Source organism: Chiloscyllium plagiosum, unplaced genomic scaffold, assembly GCF_037043375.1.
Source record: "Chiloscyllium plagiosum isolate Xiang-an unplaced genomic scaffold, Cpla_swu_hap1 HiC_scaffold_27, whole genome shotgun sequence".
In the NCBI taxonomy this organism is placed as follows: domain Eukaryota; kingdom Metazoa; phylum Chordata; class Chondrichthyes; order Orectolobiformes; family Hemiscylliidae; genus Chiloscyllium; species Chiloscyllium plagiosum.
The window spans coordinates 59,306,016-59,325,075 of record NW_028270165.1 but is presented as its reverse complement, the minus strand read 5'-3'; the positions used below and the strand labels follow the sequence as shown (position 1 = coordinate 59,325,075).

Genomic DNA, 19,060 nt, shown 5'->3' with positions numbered 1-19,060 from the left:
TCAATGTATAAATATAAAATCGATGAATGATTTACCACTGACATGTACTTCATTAAGGAGGAGAAAGTGAGGACTGCAGATGCTGGAGATCAGAGCTGAAAATGTTTTGCTGGAAAAGCGCAGCAGGTCAGGCAGCATCGAAGGAGCAGGAGAATCGACGTTTCGGGCATGAGCCCTTCTTCATTCACTTCATTAACACGTGAATAGGACAGTTAAGAAAGCATATGGGATACTGGATTTCACGACATTAATGGCGCCTTCAATTCCCACGATCCCATGCGATCGAGAAACCTCTCTATGGGCCCCGGTAGTGCGCATGCGTGCGGTGAGGCACAATTACTGAGTGTGGGAGAGGAATGGCGCCGGCGGCTGAAGGAACAAGAACAGGAGCCGCTGGGAAAGCTGAGCAGGTCCGGCAGCTCGTGTCGGGAGGAATGTGAGGAGGTGTTTCGGGTCCGGGGATCCTCCTTCAGAACAGGACCAGGTTTCAGGAACATCCCGGGGAGGTCGCCAGGCCCCGAGCGCCAAGACCTGGCTCCTGCCCCCGGGGAGAGGAGACAGTGAGACAGGGTAGGATTGGGAACCGCGGGAGGAGGGAGACTGGGGAGTTTATAAACTCCGAGGGCGAGGCCTGAGGCCGTGAATAAAACCTCCCCAGGCCCACTTCACCACCGAAGGAGCTCTCGTATTGCCCGGGCAACAGGGCGCCATCATTGTAAGGATAAGGCGCATGTTGACTTGGGGCGGGGAGCACGGGCGGCCATCTTGGTGAGGGCACCATCAGCTGTCATTTCCGGGAGAGAAGTGACAGTTGTTGTCATTCAACTAGAATTTCCTCATTTCACTCTGAGAGACCTGGCCCTGAGCTTGGTCTGTGTGGCCTTAAAACAGGAAAAGGGATTGGGAGGGAGAGAGACATCTAGAATGACACGAAGGCAGGCTGTGAATTTGAGGTGAATGAATCTGATCGTTTGTGGAGCTGGAACCGAAACTGGGTACTTCCAAGACCGCAGTGACCAGGAGAGCATTGATGTGTTGATGTTATTTTCAGTTTGTAGACAGGAGAAAAGAGAACGCCAGGAGTGGAGGAAAGACATGATGAAGATGGATTTGAAATTCAATGCAGAAGGAGGGATAACTTCAGCCAGCATCCAGCCCATATCCCTCCGAACCCTTCCTATTCATATACCCATCCAGATGCCTTTTAAATGTTGCAATTGCACTAGCCTCCTCCACTTCCTCCAGCAGCTCATTCCATACACTTACCACTCTCTGCATGAAAAAGTCGCCGCTTACATCTCCTTTAAATCTTTCCCCTCTCACCCTAAACCTATGTTCTAGAGTTATCAACTACCCCACCCCAGGGAGAAGACTTTGTCTATTTATTATATCCGTGTACCTCATCATTTTATAAACCTTTATAAGGTCACCCCTCAGCGTCCGACTCTCCACGGAAAACCGCCAGCCTGATTAACTTCTCCCTATAGCTCAAATCCCTCAACCCTGGCATCATTCTTGTAAATCTTCTCTGAACCCTTTCAAGGTTCATACTTCCTTCTGATAGGAAGGAGACCAGAATTGCATGCAATATTCCAAAAGTGACCTAACCAATGTCCTGTACAGCTGCAACATGACCTCCCAAGTCCTGTACTCAATACTCTGACCAATGAAGGAAAGCATACCAAACACCTTCTTCACTATCCTATCTATCTGTGACTCTACTTTCAAGGAGCTATGAACCTGCACTCCAAGGTCACTTTGTTCAGCAACACTCCATAGGACCTTACCATTAAACAGTTCTGCTAAGATCAGCCCAAGATTTGCCAATTGCATGACCTCGGACCATAGTTTGGGGTGTGGGTTACCAGCACCAGGATTTGTAAACTTTTAATCCCATCAGTTTCCCCAACACCACTTCCCCACAACTGCTCATTTCCTTCAGTTCTGCTCTCATTGGACCATGTGTTCCCCAACATGGGATGCTACCTGTGTTTTGATAGAAGCAACATGTGTGGTTAATTGGTCTGCCATCTCTTTGTTCCACATGAGAACTTTGCCTGTTCTCATTGTTATTGTTTTCTCTAAATTTTTTTTCCTCTTCACATACCCCATTTTCCCCTTTTGACCAATCCTTTTGTTGAAACCTGAACTGCTCCCAGTCTTCAGATCTGCTACTTTATGTTTAGCCAATTTGTACGCCACTCCTTTGGATCTAGTCCTATCCATCATGTCCCTTGTTAGCCGTGGCTGTGTCACCTTCTGTGTTTTATTTTTTCAGACAGGAATGGACAACGGTTGCAGTTCCTCCAGGTGCTCTTTAAATGTTTGTCATTTCTTTCAAAAATGTTCCTTCATTTGTTGTGGCCTGTTTGTGCCTCTGCTGTTGTAATTTCCTTGCTTTAGACTTAAGTCCCCAGTCTCAGAATCACCTCGGTTCCTCTCCATTTTAATGGAAAGTTCTCTCACTCAGTTCTTCACTCTTCCGCAAGAGGCCTCTTACAGCTACATTGCCAATTATTCCCTTCTCATGAAGAAATTAATATTTTGGAATTAAATTGCCATTGTTCAGCAGAACCATAGCCACGTTTGGAAGGTTGTGTGCAGTTCTGGTCTCACTCGTATCAGAAGGATGTTGTGAAACTTGAAAGGGTTCAGAAAAGATTTACAAGGATGTTGCCAGGGATGGGGGGTTTGAGTGATAGGGAGAGGCCAAGCAGACTGAGACTGTTTCCCCTTCCACGCTGGAGGCTGAAATTGGTAAAATCATGAGAGGCATGGATGGGGTAAATAGTCAAGGTCTTTTCCTTGAGATGGGATACTCCAGAATGTAAGGGTAATAGGTTCAGGGTGGGCAGCTGGGGTGGGGAAGGGAAGGTTTAAAAGGGAAGTAAGGGGCAACTTTTTCATTCAGAGGGCGGTGTGTGTAAGGAATGAGCTGCCAGAGGCTGGTGCAATCACAACATTTAAAAGGTATCTGGATGGGTATATGAACAGGAAGGGGTTAAAGGAAATGGGCCAAGTGCTGGCAAACGGGCCTAGATTGTTTCTGGATACCTGATCGGCATGTTAACTTTCTCTCTGGTGTCGGTGTCAATACCTTGATGTCTCCTTTTCTCCCCCTTCCTGGAGATGTTAACCATTTCGTGTCTCATTGTTCGTGAAGAAGCTGCATTGCAGGTTCACCCTGAATTGACACAGTATTTGTTTCCCAAAATCAGACCTGTTCAGTCTCAGCAGTATTCCAATATTGGGAAAGATATTAACTTTCAGGTGGAGTTATTCAAAATTCAGAGAGATGTCAGTCTTGACATTTTTGCTTTTCTGCCGCTGTAAGATCCTGAATCAGCACCTTCAGGAGAATTAGTGCGGAGTGAGAACAGAGGGGGAGAGAAGAGAGAGAGTGGGATGATGCTTTCAATTTTGTGGAGTAAAAAAAGAAAAGAACATTCTGCAGAAAGTAGAGTTGCTTGTTCTGAATTTCTACCCTGCCCTGACAGTGATGATTTTTGTAATCTCTTTTTACAGATTATTTGAAGATCTGAATTTGGAAGTTTCAAAATCAACAAATGAAGGGCTTATGCTTGAAACATCGACTTTCCTGCTCCGCGGATGCTGCCTGACCTGCAGCGCTTTTCCAGCGCCGTACTTTTCGACACTGAGTGTCCAGTGTCTGCAGTCCTCACTTTGATGTCAATGTCTGACAGTCACTCAATCCATTGGGAACGCAACAACTTTCGACTGTGATTCTGTGAGAAGGAGCAAAGCTTTTTGGTTCCTGTTTCTGTATCTTTTCAGAATCAGTGGGACTGGATGAGAGACCCGACTGTTGCAGTGCACTGAGTGTGGAGCCAGAAATAGTTATACAGGCTGGAAAGAGGGATTCACAGCAGGGAAGGACTCTACACATTTTTGTGGATAGTTTTGGCCATGGAAAAACCTGAGCGATCCCGCCCCGTAGAGAAACCATGTAAGTGTGGTGACTGTGGGAAAAGTTTCCATTTCCCGTCTGCCCTGGAGACTCATCGGCGCACTCACACCGGGGAGAGGCCGTTCCCCTGCACAGGGCCCTTCAGCTGCCCTGAGTGCGGGAAGGCCTTCAGCAATTCCTCCGACAGACTGAAGCACCAGCGGGTCCACACTGGAGAGAAGCCCTTCAGCTGCCCCAAATGCGGGAAGGGCTTTACCCATGCCTCCACCTTGCTGACCCACCGGCGGGTCCACACCGGGGAGAGGCCCTTCACCTGCCCCGAGTGCAGGAAAGCCTTCAGCAATTTATCCGACAGGCTAAAGCACCAGCGGGTCCACACTGGGGAGAGACCTTTCAGCTGTCCAGAGTGTGGGAAGGGCTTTCCACAGGCCTCCACCCTGCTGGCCCACCAGCGGGTCCACACTGGGGAGTGGCCATTCACCTGCTCTCAGTGTGGGAAGGGATTCACCCGCTCTTCCCACCTGCAGAGGCACTAGCGAGTTCACATGCCATGGCAGGGGGATTGAAGGAGCAATGGCAGAGTCCCATTATCGACTGGACCCCTGGATTTGAATCCCGTCGTGGCAGATGGCGGAATTGGAATTCGGTCAGAAGTTTGGAGTTCGGAATCTAATGCTGAAACCATTTTTGGGGGCGGGGGTGTGAGATCCCCCATCTGAATCACTCATGTCCTTTTTAGGAAAGGAAACTGCCGTGTGGGAAAGGGTTCATTCAGTCGTCCCATCCTTTACCCGGGTGGCCGACATGTGACTCCAGACCCAGAGCAGTGTGGTTGACTCCCCCACCTGCGGAAATGAATAGAGAGAAACTTACTTGGATACAGGGTCTGGGTTGAAATTGCTGAGTGAGGCAATACTTCCTACGGGTTAAGGCTGTACCAAGGATCCAATTACAAAGGGACAACTTGGTGCTGACTAATAGTAAAGAAAGTGGGGGGTGGAGAGACTGTGTACTCTTTGACCTTGATCTGTTTTTAAAAAAATAAGCTACTTTTTCTACACCTTTTTGCTGGGGGAATCTGAAGCTGTAATAAAGTTGGGTCTTGATCAAGGTTACCTGAACTTACTGCCAGGCTCAGACTTTCATTGAAAGCTTTGAGCTCAAAGAGGTTTTTGTTTTAAAGCTGTTCATTTCTTTCAGCCTCCTGCACGAAGTTTCCAATGTCATGTATCAGATGGAGCAGTGAATGAGTAGCTAGTATCATTAGAAATTGTAAATTTTTCATGAGTGCAAGCACTGCGTCATTTCATCAGCATTGTAAAGTTTACTGGCAGCACCGGGAGAGGTGGGCTGCCTTCACGAGAAATGATGTGGAGGAGCCAGAGATGGACTGGGTTGGATCAAGTTTAAAAAATCACACATCAGGTTATAGTGGTTTATTTGGAACCACTAGCTTTCGGAGCGCTGCTCCTTCATCAGGAAGCTGTGAAGCAGGATCATAAGACAGAATTTATAGCAAAAGATCACAGTATAGTGCAACTGATCGGATATATTGAACAAACCTAGATTGTTGTGAAGTCTTTTGTCTTTTAGAATAGGTTGCAAGTTTTAGTTCATTAATGTGTAAATCCCAGAAAGTCTTTGAAGTCAGATTCTCGAGATGACTTAAGGTTTTATATAAATAGGTTTCATCTCAGTTCAGACAATAATGAAATGTGTGAGGTTTGAGTCTGTCTGTATCCCAATCTTGAATCAGACTGGTTCTATTTCCAAAGTAGGAATTTACAAATATTTCATGTATCAACTGCCTGCAGATTGTGTGCTTTTTGATCAAAATTGAATATATCTGCAAATGCAAATTCACCCCATAGACCTGTGTGTGTATGAGAGAGTGTGTGTGCATGAGAGCGCGTGTGTCTGTTTGCATGTGTGCATGCTTGAAGCGTGAGTGTGATGGACGAGAAGCCTGTGAGCGGGTGTGAGTGTCTCAGAGAGAGCATGTGTATGAGAGAGGTGTGGATAAAAGCGAGGGGTTGCATTTTGCTAAAACAAGGAAGTGCAGGATTTGTATAGTTAATGATAGGGCCCTGGGTTGCGTTGTAGAACAGAGACATGGTGGGTTTTAGGTTCTTTGAAAGTTGCATCATTGGTAGACAGGGTGGTTAAGAGGCGTTCAGTACACTTGCCTTCATTGTTCACAGCGTTGTGTATAGGAGTTGGGACATCATGTTGGTAAGACCACTTTCAGAGTACTGAGTACAGTTCTGGTTGCCCTGTTATAGCATGTCGGAGAAATTTGCCCAATACGTTAGAGATCACAAAGCGTGGTTCAAAGTGAAATTGACAAACACTTTATTACAAGCAATGTCACTGGAAGAGAAACTGACTAGTCTGACACAGAACTGACAGTCTGTACAGATAGATCAGAATTTCTCTTCTAGGAGCTGAGGATGAGACCAGTTTTTATAATAATGCTGTACAATAAGGCTGATTAAGAAATGGGGAATATACAATGTATCTGGAAATGGAGTAATCTAGTTACAAGGATGCTAATTGGAAAACAGTTATCAGATGAATGTCCTGTTCCTTCACACAGTGTAACATCCTGACTATCGATGGTTCCATTCCTCTTCACTGGTAGGTGTTAACTTCTCCTCTGAAGTGGTGAGGTGCTTCCATTTCTTGTTTTGGAAGCAAGTCCTTGCTGGTGCCTCTCTGTCTGACCTGCTCTTTGTGTGGCTTTGGTATTGTTGGGTTGTGAAACTGTCCTTGGGGCTTTGAGATACCTGTGGTGCTCTGTCATTGTAGTGAGGTTGAAGTGTACTCCTTTGTCCGTGTGTGCTTTCTGGTTTGGCTTGCGAGCCTGTATGGGCATTCTGGGTGTTTAAGGTACATTTTGGCCAATTTTGCTTTTGTGGGCCTATTGTGGGTTGGCAGAGTGGCAGATCTTTTTCCACAACTTCTCCCCCCCCACCCCCCCCCCCCCCCCCGCCTTTTCTTTTTGTTTTGCTTAGGGGAGGGATGAGAAGGAGCAATGTCGCCGGAGCCAGGGGGATTGTCGGGTGGGGGGTCTCGGTATCAGACAGATAGCTCTCAGTGTCCGAGTCTGGTCCAGGAGAGGCTATTTTAGGGACAGGGATGTTCTCCCAGTGGATCTGTGCTAGCTGAGTGGTAAGGGGGACAGAGGGTAACAGAATTGTACGTAGGCCTGAACAGCAGAGTCGGATAGCCATGGCTAGCACTCTAAGCCCAGCAATGATAGCGATGAGGGCTATCAGTCCCTGCAGTCAGGCTCTGCGCGTGCCCTCTTTCACAGCGAGTAGGTAGTCCAGGGCCATCCTGTTTTGCAGAGTCACAGTACAGACGGCAACAGCCTCCACATTCAGCTGAGCGAATGCGTCTGCTGTGGAGTTTGCCACCTCCTGTACTGTGACAGTGAGTTTGTGGGCTTCTACCTGTAACTGTAAGGTTGCACAGTGGGATGACATCAGGTAGAGAGCTGCTTCAGTGGCAGCAAGGGCTCGTCTGATGCGTGGCATGGGCTTTGGAAAGGGAGGGGACTGGAAGTGATAAATGAATGGTACCGCATACCCAACATTGTAGCTTCCAGTCCAGGACGACAGCAGCCAGGGGTAGGCTTTGTGGCCACAGATAAAATAGGTGCCGTTGTCGGTCTGGAGATGGAGTGTCTGGGTCCCTGTCCAGCTGGTGAGGAAGGTGGTATTCTGGGTGATCCTGTTGAGGACCTGTCGGTTTAAAATGCTGCCTTCTGCAGCGGATCGGCGTGCTGCGGGAGTTAGGAGCAGGGAGTCAGTGCACCGGCTCCAGTCAGCCTCCCAGCCAGATGGCTGTGTGTGTTTCAAACAGATGGATCCTGCAGGTGGCCCGTGTGTGTTAGTGTCAGCAATGGTCAGGGCTGGGGGCTCATGGGAGAGGTTGTAGGCCGGGTAAAACCACCCTTTATATTTTTCCAGGTGGTAACCCGCAGACCTCCAGCGGGCTGGGCTGTTGTCCCCATATTTGGTCATTGCTGGTGGTATTTTGAGTGTGGTAACTTCAGGGGACCTGTCTGGCTCCAGGCACCATTCCGCCATGTCAGAGATATTTAAGGAGATTGAGGCTAAGGAAATGCCCCCCCGTGAGAGTGGACAGGGACCTAGTGCAGACCCAGCAGCGGGTCTGATTAAATCGCTGGGCATACCCATGGGCCATTTTGAGGAAGGTGTTGGCCTGCAAATCACAGTGGGTTATGAAATGTGCTGCCCCTTGGCCCTGTTTACCAGCAAGCCACAGTGTGATGGTCAGACAGATCAGATGGTGATGGCTGCCGCGAGCAGGTGGATTCATCCTCTGTGTTTGGAGTGGTGCCTTCCTCTGTGTGGTCCCTGTTCAGAGGTTGTGGAGCCCTCTTGCAGCGGGTGGTATGTGTCCATTCGGGCCATCCTTCCGGTTTCACAGCAGTCTGGGTTGTCATCAGGATCCGGTACAGACCTTTCCACCGAGGGGAGAGAGAATCTTTTTCTAGTGACTTTATCATGACATAGTCCCCAGGTCAGAACAGATGAATGGGCACTGGTTGGGGTGTGGGCAACGCAGCCCTGACCTGGTTGTATGAGCACTAATGCTCCTGCTAAGGGCCTGGACATACCCTAGTTGGGCCTCTTGTGTCAGAAACAGGGCTGTGTGAGTGTCAGGGGTCTGGTGGCAGTGGGCATAGGCTGCCCCATAAGTACTTGAAAAGGGGTGAGCACAGCTGTTCAGTTTGGCTGTGCATGTGTAGCATAGAGGGCAAGTGGCAAGGCGTCTGACCAGGTCAGTCCTGTTTTCTGGGTGGTTTTAGTCAGTGTGGTCTTCAGGATGCCATTCATCCGCTCAACCATGTCTGACAACGGATTGGTTGGGGATGGGGTGTCGCTGTGGTATCCCTCGTGCCTTGCTAATGCTGGTCACGAGCTAAGCCGTGAGGGAGTCCCTTTCTCCGTGGTTATGCTACTGGGAACTCCAAATCTGGGGATGACATCCTTTAGGAGGCATTTTACTACCATACATGCATCATCCTTTCTTGTGGGAAATGCTTCCACCCATTCGGAGAACATGTCTCTGATGACCTGGATGTACTTGTAACCCTGTTTTTGGGGCATGTGTGTGAAGTCAATCTGTAAGAGGCTGAAAGGCTCCTCAGGAACTGGCAGGTACTTGGCAACTGGCTTGCCTGCATTGTTCTGCAGGCAGATGAGGCACTGTGACAGCAGGACTTGGGCAGCGGCAATGAATCCTGGTGCATACCAGGACTGCGTTACAGTGTGTATCATGCCCCTCTTGCCTGTATGGCCAATGCAGTGGGCTGCTAGGGCCAGTGTGTGTAGGTGGGCATTTGGGCAAATGATGCGGCCATCAGGGCGTATTAGCAGGTTGAGGGAAGGAGATTGTGTGGCCCCAATGCAGGCCCAACTGTCCTTTTCCTGCTGTGGAGCAGTTTCTTGGGTAGCTTGCACAGCCTCCATGGGGTCAGGGAATACTGGGGCCTGCGCTATTCTGGGAGCCTGCAGGATGTAGATGGTGGGGTGCAGTGCGACTTCCGGGCTGCTGTGTCAGCTGGGGCATTCTTGAGGGTGACCGGGTCAGTGGCAGAGGTATGGGCATGGCATTTGATAATTGCTAGGGCTGAGGGTAACAGGGCTGCTTTCAGGAGATTAGAAATCAGCGTAGCGTGTTGTAGTGGCCTCCCTGCTGACGTGATGAAGCCTCTCTGTTTCCAGAATGTGCCAAAATCGTGGATGACTCCGAAGGCATATCTGGAGTCAGGATAAATGTTTGCTGTGTGTCCTTTAGCAATGACACCAGCCCTAGTGAGTGCAAACAGCTCTGCAGCTTGTGCAGATGTGCCATTTGGCAGTGCAGCTGACTCTAGAACTGTGAAAGGAGTGCCGAGGGCATATCCTGCCAGTGTGCAGTGGTCTGAGGGCCTGAAGGATGAGCCATATGTATAGAATATGAGGTCAGAGTTGTCTTGAGGTGTTTCAGAGAGGTCAGGGCATGGGGCAACGAACTGCTGGACAAGGTCTAAACAGTTGTGTTCATCCATAATAGTGGTCAGAGTGAGTGGAAGCAGGGTGGTGGGGTTCAGGGCAGGGGCACATTGTAGGGACATGATGGCTTTGGATAGTAAAGCAACCTCATAGCCAATTCTCTGGGTGGCAGTGAAATGTTGCTGCTGGAAATGGAGTAATCTAGTTACAATGATGCTAATCGGAAAACAGTTATCAGAGGAATGTCCTAATTCTCTACACAAAGCAACATTCTGACAGTATTGATGGATCAGGAGCTTCCATTCCTCTTCGCAGGTAGGTGCTAATGTCTCCTCTGAAGTGGTGAGGTGCTTCCATTGTTCTGTCCTGGGAGCAATGCTCTTGCTGGTGCCTCTCTGTCTGACTTGTTCTTTGTGTGGCTTTGGTATTGCTGGGTTGTGAAACTGCCCTCAGGGCTTTGGGATAGCTGTGGTACTCTGTCATTGTTAGTGGGTACTTGAGGTGTACAGATATTCCCTTGTCTGCAAGTGCTGTCTAGTTTCACTTGTCAGCCTGCTTGGTCCCTGCTAAGACATTCTGGGTGTTTTGGTACAGTTTGGCCAATTTTGCTTTTGTGGGCCTATTGTGGGTTGCCAGGGTGGCAGATCTTTTCCCACATACAATTACCAGGAATACTTGGAATCCTGAGAAGAATTCAAGTGAATCCTAGAGAGATGTTGCATCCCTTGGACTATTCCCAGAAAGTGAATAAACTATCAAGACTCCAATTAATTGGTAATTTTTATTTGTTTAAAAATGTGAAAACTTAATGAAGAGTTCTTCCAGTTAATCATTGGGTATTCAAATTCTCTTCAGAATTAAAGATCATAACAAAACTGGGTGTCATTGTGGGATGTTGAATCTGTAGTATGTGCTTGGTAAAATTTGGATGAACAATATTTCAAAGTGAATTTTATCATGTTAAGTACTAAGACTTTCTGGAGAGGAAAGATTTGCCCTTGTGTGTTTTGCAACACTTAATCAAGGTAAGTTCAATAAAATATGCAGACAAGTTGATGCTAGAGTTGGGAGCTGTGGAAAAATATCAGAAATAATGCAGGCAGTAGCACGGCAATTAGGGTTAGAAAGTTAGCTAAAAGAATTATAAAAACAGGTTGGAAAGTTTTGTCAGCTTTTCTTTAAAAAAAAAAGTTAACAAAATGAGTCTGGGGATTCAGTAACGGAGGATATAGAGATGGCACATGAATTGAAAAGAGTTTGAATCTGACTTCACTAGAGAGGATACAAGTAACACCCTGGAACTAGCTGTAAATCAGGAATTGAAAGGGAGGGAGGACCTGAAGAAAATTACAATCACCAAGGAATTAGTACTGAGTAAACTGTTGGAACTACGAGCTGATAAGTCCCGGGTATTTGAAGGAATTCATCCTAGACTCTTAAAGAGAAATTAGCGAGTGAAATAAGACCATAAAACATAGGGGTGGAAGTAAGGCCATTCGGCCCATCGAGTCCACTCCGCCATTCAATTATGGCTGATGGGCATTTCAACTCTACTTACCCGCATTCTCCCTGTAATAGTTCATGAATTGGTTTTAATTTTCCAAACCTCATTAGTTTCAGGGATGGTTTCTTTAGATTGGAAAAATCCTTTCTTCAAAAAGGGAGACCGAGAACAGGAAACTGCAGACCATTTAACTTAACATATGTAATGGGGAAAATGTTCAAAGCTATTATCAAAGATATTATGACAGGGCACTTGTATAAGTTCAAGGTAATCAGGCAGCGTGAATGTGTTTTTGTCAATGGGAAATAATGTAATAATTTTTTGAAGAACGGCCTCTCCGCACTGCGACTGAGCTGATGAATTTCCAGTGCCCACAGGGAATGGAATCCCTTCCCTCAGTCCCCACATTTCCACAACTTCTCCGCAGTTCTGGTGACTTTTTGGCTCTGTGTTTCCGATAAACAATTGAAAGTGTGATCACACTCAGGAAACGTGTACAGTCACTCCCTCCTGCGAATAGTGTAATGTTTCTTCAGTCTGTGTAACTGGTTAAAGCGCTGCCCACAGTCAGCTCACGGGGAGACTCTCTCAACAAGGATAAAAGACACACAAAGGTTGAGCAGCGAGACAAAATGCAAAAGCAATAAAATGTCGAACCACGGGGAAAACATATTGTGGCTCGACCCCTTTTTTCCCCATTGGCATTTGGACACTTAAAATCTGCCAGTAACACCAGCATCCCGATAGAGCATACAGCGCATGTTTGCCGGTGTCAGCAACGCCATGCGTATGCTCGCCGGGTGTCAGCAAAACACTGGGCATGCTCATCGCAGTCTGCACAAAAAGGCGCGCGATCTTTTGATTGACCAATAGGAAGTACAGGAGGACCGGAAGGAGTCTAGTCCTCCTGCCAATCAGAGCCACCCCATTGTCTGAATGCGGAAGTTGGACCCTGAGTTTCTGAAGCTGCTGCTACTGCTCCTGTTTCTCTGAATGAAGATTGAGCTTCACCCCAGACTGCAATCTCCTTCCTCTGTCCAACATCTGTAAGTACAGCACTCTCTTTTCTCACCACCTTTTCCAATTCTTTATTTTCATTCAGGGCTTCAGTTGTTGACTTGCAGCAACTGAAAGGAAAGGGAGTGAATCGGGGTGGACAGACTCTGGCAACGTTGCTCCACGTCTGTGTCGCAATTGGCAAAATAGACAGGCAGGAGGCTGGAAGAACAAGCCAGGTAGCATCAGGAGGTGGAGAAGTCGACTTTTCAGGGGTAACCCTTCTTCAGGATTGTGGATGGGTGCAGATAAAGAGTGTCCTTGGGGCAGGGTGGTGAATTGGGGATAGGTGAAAGGTCTGACCTGGTTGGTGAATGGGAGGAATAAATCTGGTTCGTGACAGTGATGAGTGGAAATGAGGGGGAGAAGCTGAGAAGGGAGTCGTGGGGGGTGGGTGGGGGGAATAGGAAGTGAGGTTATTTGAGACTGGAGAACTCAATGTTGAGTCCTCTAGGCTATAGACTGCCCAGGCGGAAGATGAGGTGTTGTTCCTCCAATTTACTATTTGGTTCATTATGGCAATGGAGAAAGCCTAAGATAGTCTTTTCAGAAAGGGAGTGGGAAGGGGAATTAAAGTGGGCAGTGACTGTGGACCCACCTGCGACGTTCAGCAAACCGTTCCCAAGTTTATGCTCAATCTCCACAATGTAGAGAAAACCACAATTAGAAAACATGAGAAAAAGAGTACAACAATATGAAGTTGTGAAAAAGAGCAGAAAGGAAGTGTATTATTTAAATGGTGATATACTGAGATGTGGAGAAAGTGAGATCTGCAGACACTGGTGATTAGAGTCAGTAAGTGTGGCGCTGGAAAAGCACAGCAGGTCAGACAGCATCTGAGGGGCAGGACAGTCGATGTTTCAGGCACAAGGGAATAGGGAATGATATGTGGATATCGAAAGGGGGTTCAGTGTCTTTCTACACCAGTCACTGCCGGTTGTTAGACAGGTGCAGCAAGCAATCAGCAAAGCAAGTGGTATATTAACAAGAGGAATTGTGTTCAGAATTGTGGATGCCTTCCTGCAGTTAGGGGTCATTGAATATATTCAAGGCTGAGTTCATCTGAGTTTTGAGCAACAATAAAATGGATGTTTATGGGAGAAAGCAAGAAAATGTTTTTAAGACAAATACAGAACAGTTACAGTCATACAGCACAGAAACAGACCATTCAGTCCAACTAGTCCACGTTGAATATATTCACAAACTAATCTAGTCCCACCTGCCAGTGTTTGGCCCATATCCCTCCAAACCTTTCCTATTCATGTAATTAACCAAATGTCTTTTGAAAGTAACATCACTTCCTCTGGACATTCATTCCACACATGAACTACTGTATTTTAAAAAAAAAGCTGCCTCAAGTCTTTTCAAAACCTTTCTCCTCTCTCCTTTCAAAATTTGGTGCCTAATCCTGAAACCCCCACCTGAGGGAAATTACACCTGCCATTCACCTCATGTATACTTCTCATGATTTTATAAAGGTCACTTCTCAACCTCCTGTGCTCCAGTGAAGAAAGTCCCAGCCTATCCACCGAGATGTAGGAAGATTCATATCCAGTTATGGTCTGTTCAATGCTGGTTCAGGCTTCAAAGACCAAATGACCAACTCCTGCTCCCAATTCTCACGCTCTGTGTCCAAAGTTAAAAATCAAAAACACAGGATTATGGTCCAACAGGTTTATTTGGAAGCACTAGCTTTCAGACTGCTGCTCCTTCATTGGGTGGTTGTGAAGAATAAGATTGTAAGACACTGAATTTATATCAAAAGTTTACAGTGGGATGTAACTGAAATTATATATTGAAAAAGACCTGGGTTATTGTTAAGTTTCTCCTCTTTTAGAATAACCATGTTGGTTTCAGTTCTTTCATATGTAAATAGCAAAACCTTTTTAAAAGTTACATTCCCAATTGATATCATGTTGTCTCAGACAACGTATTGAAGGTGTGAGTTTCCCTGTGTGAGGCTGTCTGTACCACAACGGTTAGACTGATTCTAATCTTAAAAAATGGATTAACAGAATCTTACTTGGATTCATGCAGTTTGTGTCCAGGACAGCAAGAGACCATCAGATATAGGAACAGCAATTAGGCCATTCAGCCCATTGGGTTTGCTCATACCATTCAATCGTGGCTGTTAAGTTTCTTATCCACATTCTCCTGCTTTTTCCCCGTAACCCTCGATCCCCTTGATACTCAAGAACCTATCTATCTCAGTCTTAGATATCCTCAGTGACCTGGCCTCCACAGCCTTCTGTGGCAGTTAATTCCTTAGAGTCATTACTCTCTGGCTGAAGATGTTTCTCCTTATCACCAATGTAAAGGGTCTTCCCTTGACTCTAAGACTGTGCCTCGAGCCCTAGTCTCTCCTCCCAATGGAAAGATCTTCCCAACATCCACTCTGTCCAGGCCATTCAGTATTCTGAATGTTTCAATTAGATCTCCCCTGAGTGTGGGCCTGTTAAACAGCATGAACCAGACCCTTCAGGATGAGATACAGCAGGGATTAGGTTCTACAAAGTGAGAAGGGAGGGAGAGTGTGTGGGATGGAGATTTTCAGCTTTGAGAGAATAAGAGAGGAAGCAGAATTCACTATAAATTAGAATTGATCGGATGGTCCAATGGGCCAAGGAGTGGCAGATGGAGTTTAATTTAGAGAAATTAGGTTTTGCATTTTGGTCAAGCAATCCAGGCAGGACTGGCACAGTGAAGGGGAGTGTTGCAGAACAAAGAGACCTTGGAGTGCAGGTTCATAGCTCCTTGAAAGTGGAGTCGCAGGTAGACAGGATAGTGGCGGTGGTGTTTGGTATGCTTTCCTTTATTGGTCAGCGTATTGAGAATAGGCGTTGGTAGGTCATGTTGTGGCTGTACATTGGTAAGGCGACTTTTGGAATAGTGCGTCCAGTTCTGGTCTCCCTGCTTTCGGAAAGAACTTGTGAAACTTTGAGAGGGGTCGGAAAAGATTTGCGAGGATGTTGCTAGACTTGGAGGGTTTGAAGTACCCTGGAGAATCGGAGGCTGAGGGGCAGCCATATAGAGGTTTATAACGAGCATGAATAGGGTGAATATCCAAGGTCTTTTCCCCAAGGTAGGAGAGTCCAAAACTAGAGGGCATATGTTTGAGGTGAGCGGGGAATGATTTAAAAGGGCCCTGAGGGGCAACGTTTTCACGCAGAGGGTTGTGCACATATGGAACGAACTGCCAGAGGAAGTGGTGAGGCTGGTACAATTATCTTTAAAATGCATCTGGCTGGGTACATGAATAGGAATGGTTTAGAACCATAAGAGCCACATGCTGGCAAATGGGACTAGATTAATTTCGGATATCTGTTTGGCACAGACTAATTTGACCAAAGGGTCTGTTTCCGTGCTGTATGACTAATTGTCTTCGGTGAAAGCAGAAGTGTAGTTGTGAAGACTGGACTTTCAGAGCAACTTTCAAAGATTTTTTTGCCCTTACTGGGAGCAGAAGAAGTCACAATGAAATATTTGATTTGTGAGAGAGCAACTGAGTGAGCGTGGACATTTGGGATTTTGGTGGAAAGTGGGAATTCATTGCACTGTGGGGATCAAGCCCTTCCTATCCAGTCATTTCATCTGGTGGATGAGACTCGGCAGTTCATGCAGGCAGTCAATCCAGATAATATTTTATAAATTCCTGCTTTGGAAATAGAAACAGTCAGACTCAAGACTGAGATACAGGCAAACTCTGACCTCATACCTTTAATGCATTGTCTGAGCTGAGATGCCACCTTTTGTTGTAAAGCCTTATGTTGTCTTGAGAGGGTGCCTTACAGGAAGTTCTGGGATTTACATATTAATGATCCCTGCAATCCATTCTAAAAGATGAAAGACTTAACAATCCAGATTTGACCGATATATCATTTCAGTGGTAGGCCACAAATGTCTTTCCATAAATTCTGTGCCTTATGGTCTTATTCTCCACAACCACCTGATGAAGGAGCAGTGCTCCGAACGATTGTTCTTCCAAATAAACCTGTTGGACTATAACGCGCGTTTGTGTAATTTTTAACTTTGCCCAGGTTAGGGTGGATTGACCGTGCTAAATTATGCATAGTGCCCGGGGATGTGCAGGTGAGGGTGGATTGGCCGTGTTAAAGTACCAATCATGCCCAAGGAGGTGCAGGTTTGTGTGGGTTAGCCATGCTAACTTACACATAGTGTCCAGGGATGTGCAAGGTAGGGTGGATTGGCCAAGGGATATGGGCCAAGTGCTGACAAATGGGACTAAATTGATTTACAATATCTGGTCAGCATAGACGAATTGGACCAAAAGGTCTGTTACTGTGCAGTATATCTTAATGACTCTGGCTTTCTACTAAAGTTTGCCACGTCTCTTCTGTTCAGTTTCTCTCTGGTGTCTGTGTTAATACCTTGATGTGTCTGGTTATTCCTCAAGCTGCATTCCCGATTCATCCTGAATTGACACATTTTGTTTTGCTTCCCAAAATCAGACCTCCTCACTCTCAGTAGTATCCCAATGTTGTGAAAGATGTTAACTTTCAGGTGGAGTTATCCAATATGTAAGTCTTGACGTTTTTGCTGTTCTGATCCTGAATCAGCACCTTCAGGAGAATTACTTGGAGCGGAGTGAGAACAGAGGGGGAAGAGAGAGAGAGAGAGAGAAGGATGTTGCTTTCAATTTTGTGGAATAACAAAAGAAAAGAATGCTCCATAGCTTGTTCTGAATTTCTACCCTGCATTGACAGTGATGACTTTTGTAATCTGTTTTTCCAGAGTATTTGAAGATCCGAAGACAGAAGTTTTAAAATGAACAGATGAAGGCCTTATGCCCGAAATGTTGACTCTCCTGCTCCTCGGATGCTGCCTGACCTGCTGTGCTTTTCCAGCGCCGCACTGTTCAACACTGACTCTCCCCCATCTGCGGTCCTCACTTTCACGTCAATATCTGACAGTCACTCAATCGACTGGGACAGCCACGATTTTTTATTACAATTCTGTGAGAAGGAGCAAAGCTTGTTGGTTCCTATTTCAGTACATTTTCATTATCAGTGGGACTGGATGAGAGACCCTACTGTTGCTGCGCACGGAGTGTGGAGCCTGAAACTGTTATCCGGCCTGGAAAGAGGAACTCACAGCAGTGAGGGGCAGTACATGCGTTTGCTTGTGGCTGAAGCTTCAGACATGGAGAAACCGTGGAAGTGTGGTAACTGTGGGAAAGGCTTCCGTACTCCGTCTGACCTGGAGATTCATCGGCGCATCCACACCGGGGAGAGGCCGTTTTCCTGTCCCAAGTGCGGGAAGGGCTTTACCCAGGTCTCTGCCCTGCTTAGGCACCAGCGGATCCACACGGGGAGAGGCCCTTCAGCTGTCCCGAGTGTGGGAAGGCCTTCAGCGATTCATCCTCCCTACTGACCCACCGGCGAGTCCATACGGGAGAGAGGCCCTTCAGCTGCCCCGAATGCGGGAAGGCCTTCAGCGATTCCTCCACCCTGCTGAGGCACCAGCGGGTCCACACGGGGGAGACCCCCTTCAGCTGCCCCGAGTGCGGGAAGGCCTTCAGCCGTTCCTCGAATTTGCTGGCCCACCAGCAGGTCCACACGGGGGAGAGGCCTTTCGGCTGTCCTGATTGCGGGAAGGCCTTCAGCTATTCCTACTCCCTGCTGAGACACCAGCGGGTCCACACGGGGGAAAAGCCCTTCAAATGTTCCGAGTGCGGGAAGGCCTTCAGCGATTCCTCCTCCCTGCTGACCCATCGGCGAGTCCATACGGGGGAGAGGCCCTTCAGCTGCCCTGAGTGTGGGAAGGCTTTCACCCGCTCCTCACACCTCCGGAGCCACCAGTGACTTCACGTGCCATCGCAGGGGGACTCACAAAGCGACTGCCGAGTGCCGTTATCGACTGGACTATTAACCCAGTTCTGGGATCTGTTGGGTTTGAATACCACCGCGGCAGATGGCGGAATTGGAATATGGTCACAATCGAACGATGAAATCATTTTCTGTGGGGGGGGGGGAGAAAACCCCAATCTGATTCACGCCCTTTTTAGGGAAGGAAACTGCCATTGTGGGAAAGGATTCACTCAGTCGTCCCAGCTGCATCCTTTACCCGGTCTGGCCTACACGTGACTCCAGACCCACAGCAGTTTGTTTCACTCCACACTGCCCCCGTTCCCGGCCCCACGGGTTAAGGCTGTACCAAGGATCCAATTACAAAGGGACAACTCTGTGCTGACCAATAGTAAAGAAAGTGAGGTGGGGTGGGGGGAGGGGAGGGCGGGGGAGTGTATGCGCTTTGACCTTGAGCTGTTTAAAAAGCTGCTACTTTTTCTACATCATTTTGCTGGGGGGGGGGGGGGATCTGAAGCTGTAACAAAGTTGGGTCACAATAAAGATTACCTGAACTTACTGCTGGGCTCAGACTCTCATTGAAAGCTTTGAGCTCCAGATGGTTTTTTGTTTTAAAGCTGCTCATTTCTTCCAGCCTCCTGCACTAAGTTTCTAATGTTGTGTATCAGATGGAGCAGTGAATGAGTAGCTAGTATCATTAGAAATTGTAAATTTTTAA

At 47.2% G+C, this 19,060-nt stretch overlaps 2 pseudogenes across 1 annotated transcript; both read left to right on the top strand.

Moving 5' to 3' along the window:
* Positions 1-5,229, top strand: part of LOC148144289 (uncharacterized) — a 45,706-nt pseudogene extending 40,477 nt beyond the window's left edge.
* On the top strand, positions 366-18,696 carry LOC148144288 (uncharacterized; annotated as a pseudogene). The gene is made up of 3 exons (XR_015751442.1): positions 366-570; positions 3,526-3,967; positions 17,270-18,696. The product of XR_015751442.1 is annotated as an uncharacterized LOC148144288 (transcript).
* The last annotated feature ends 364 nt before the right edge of the window (positions 18,697-19,060 follow it).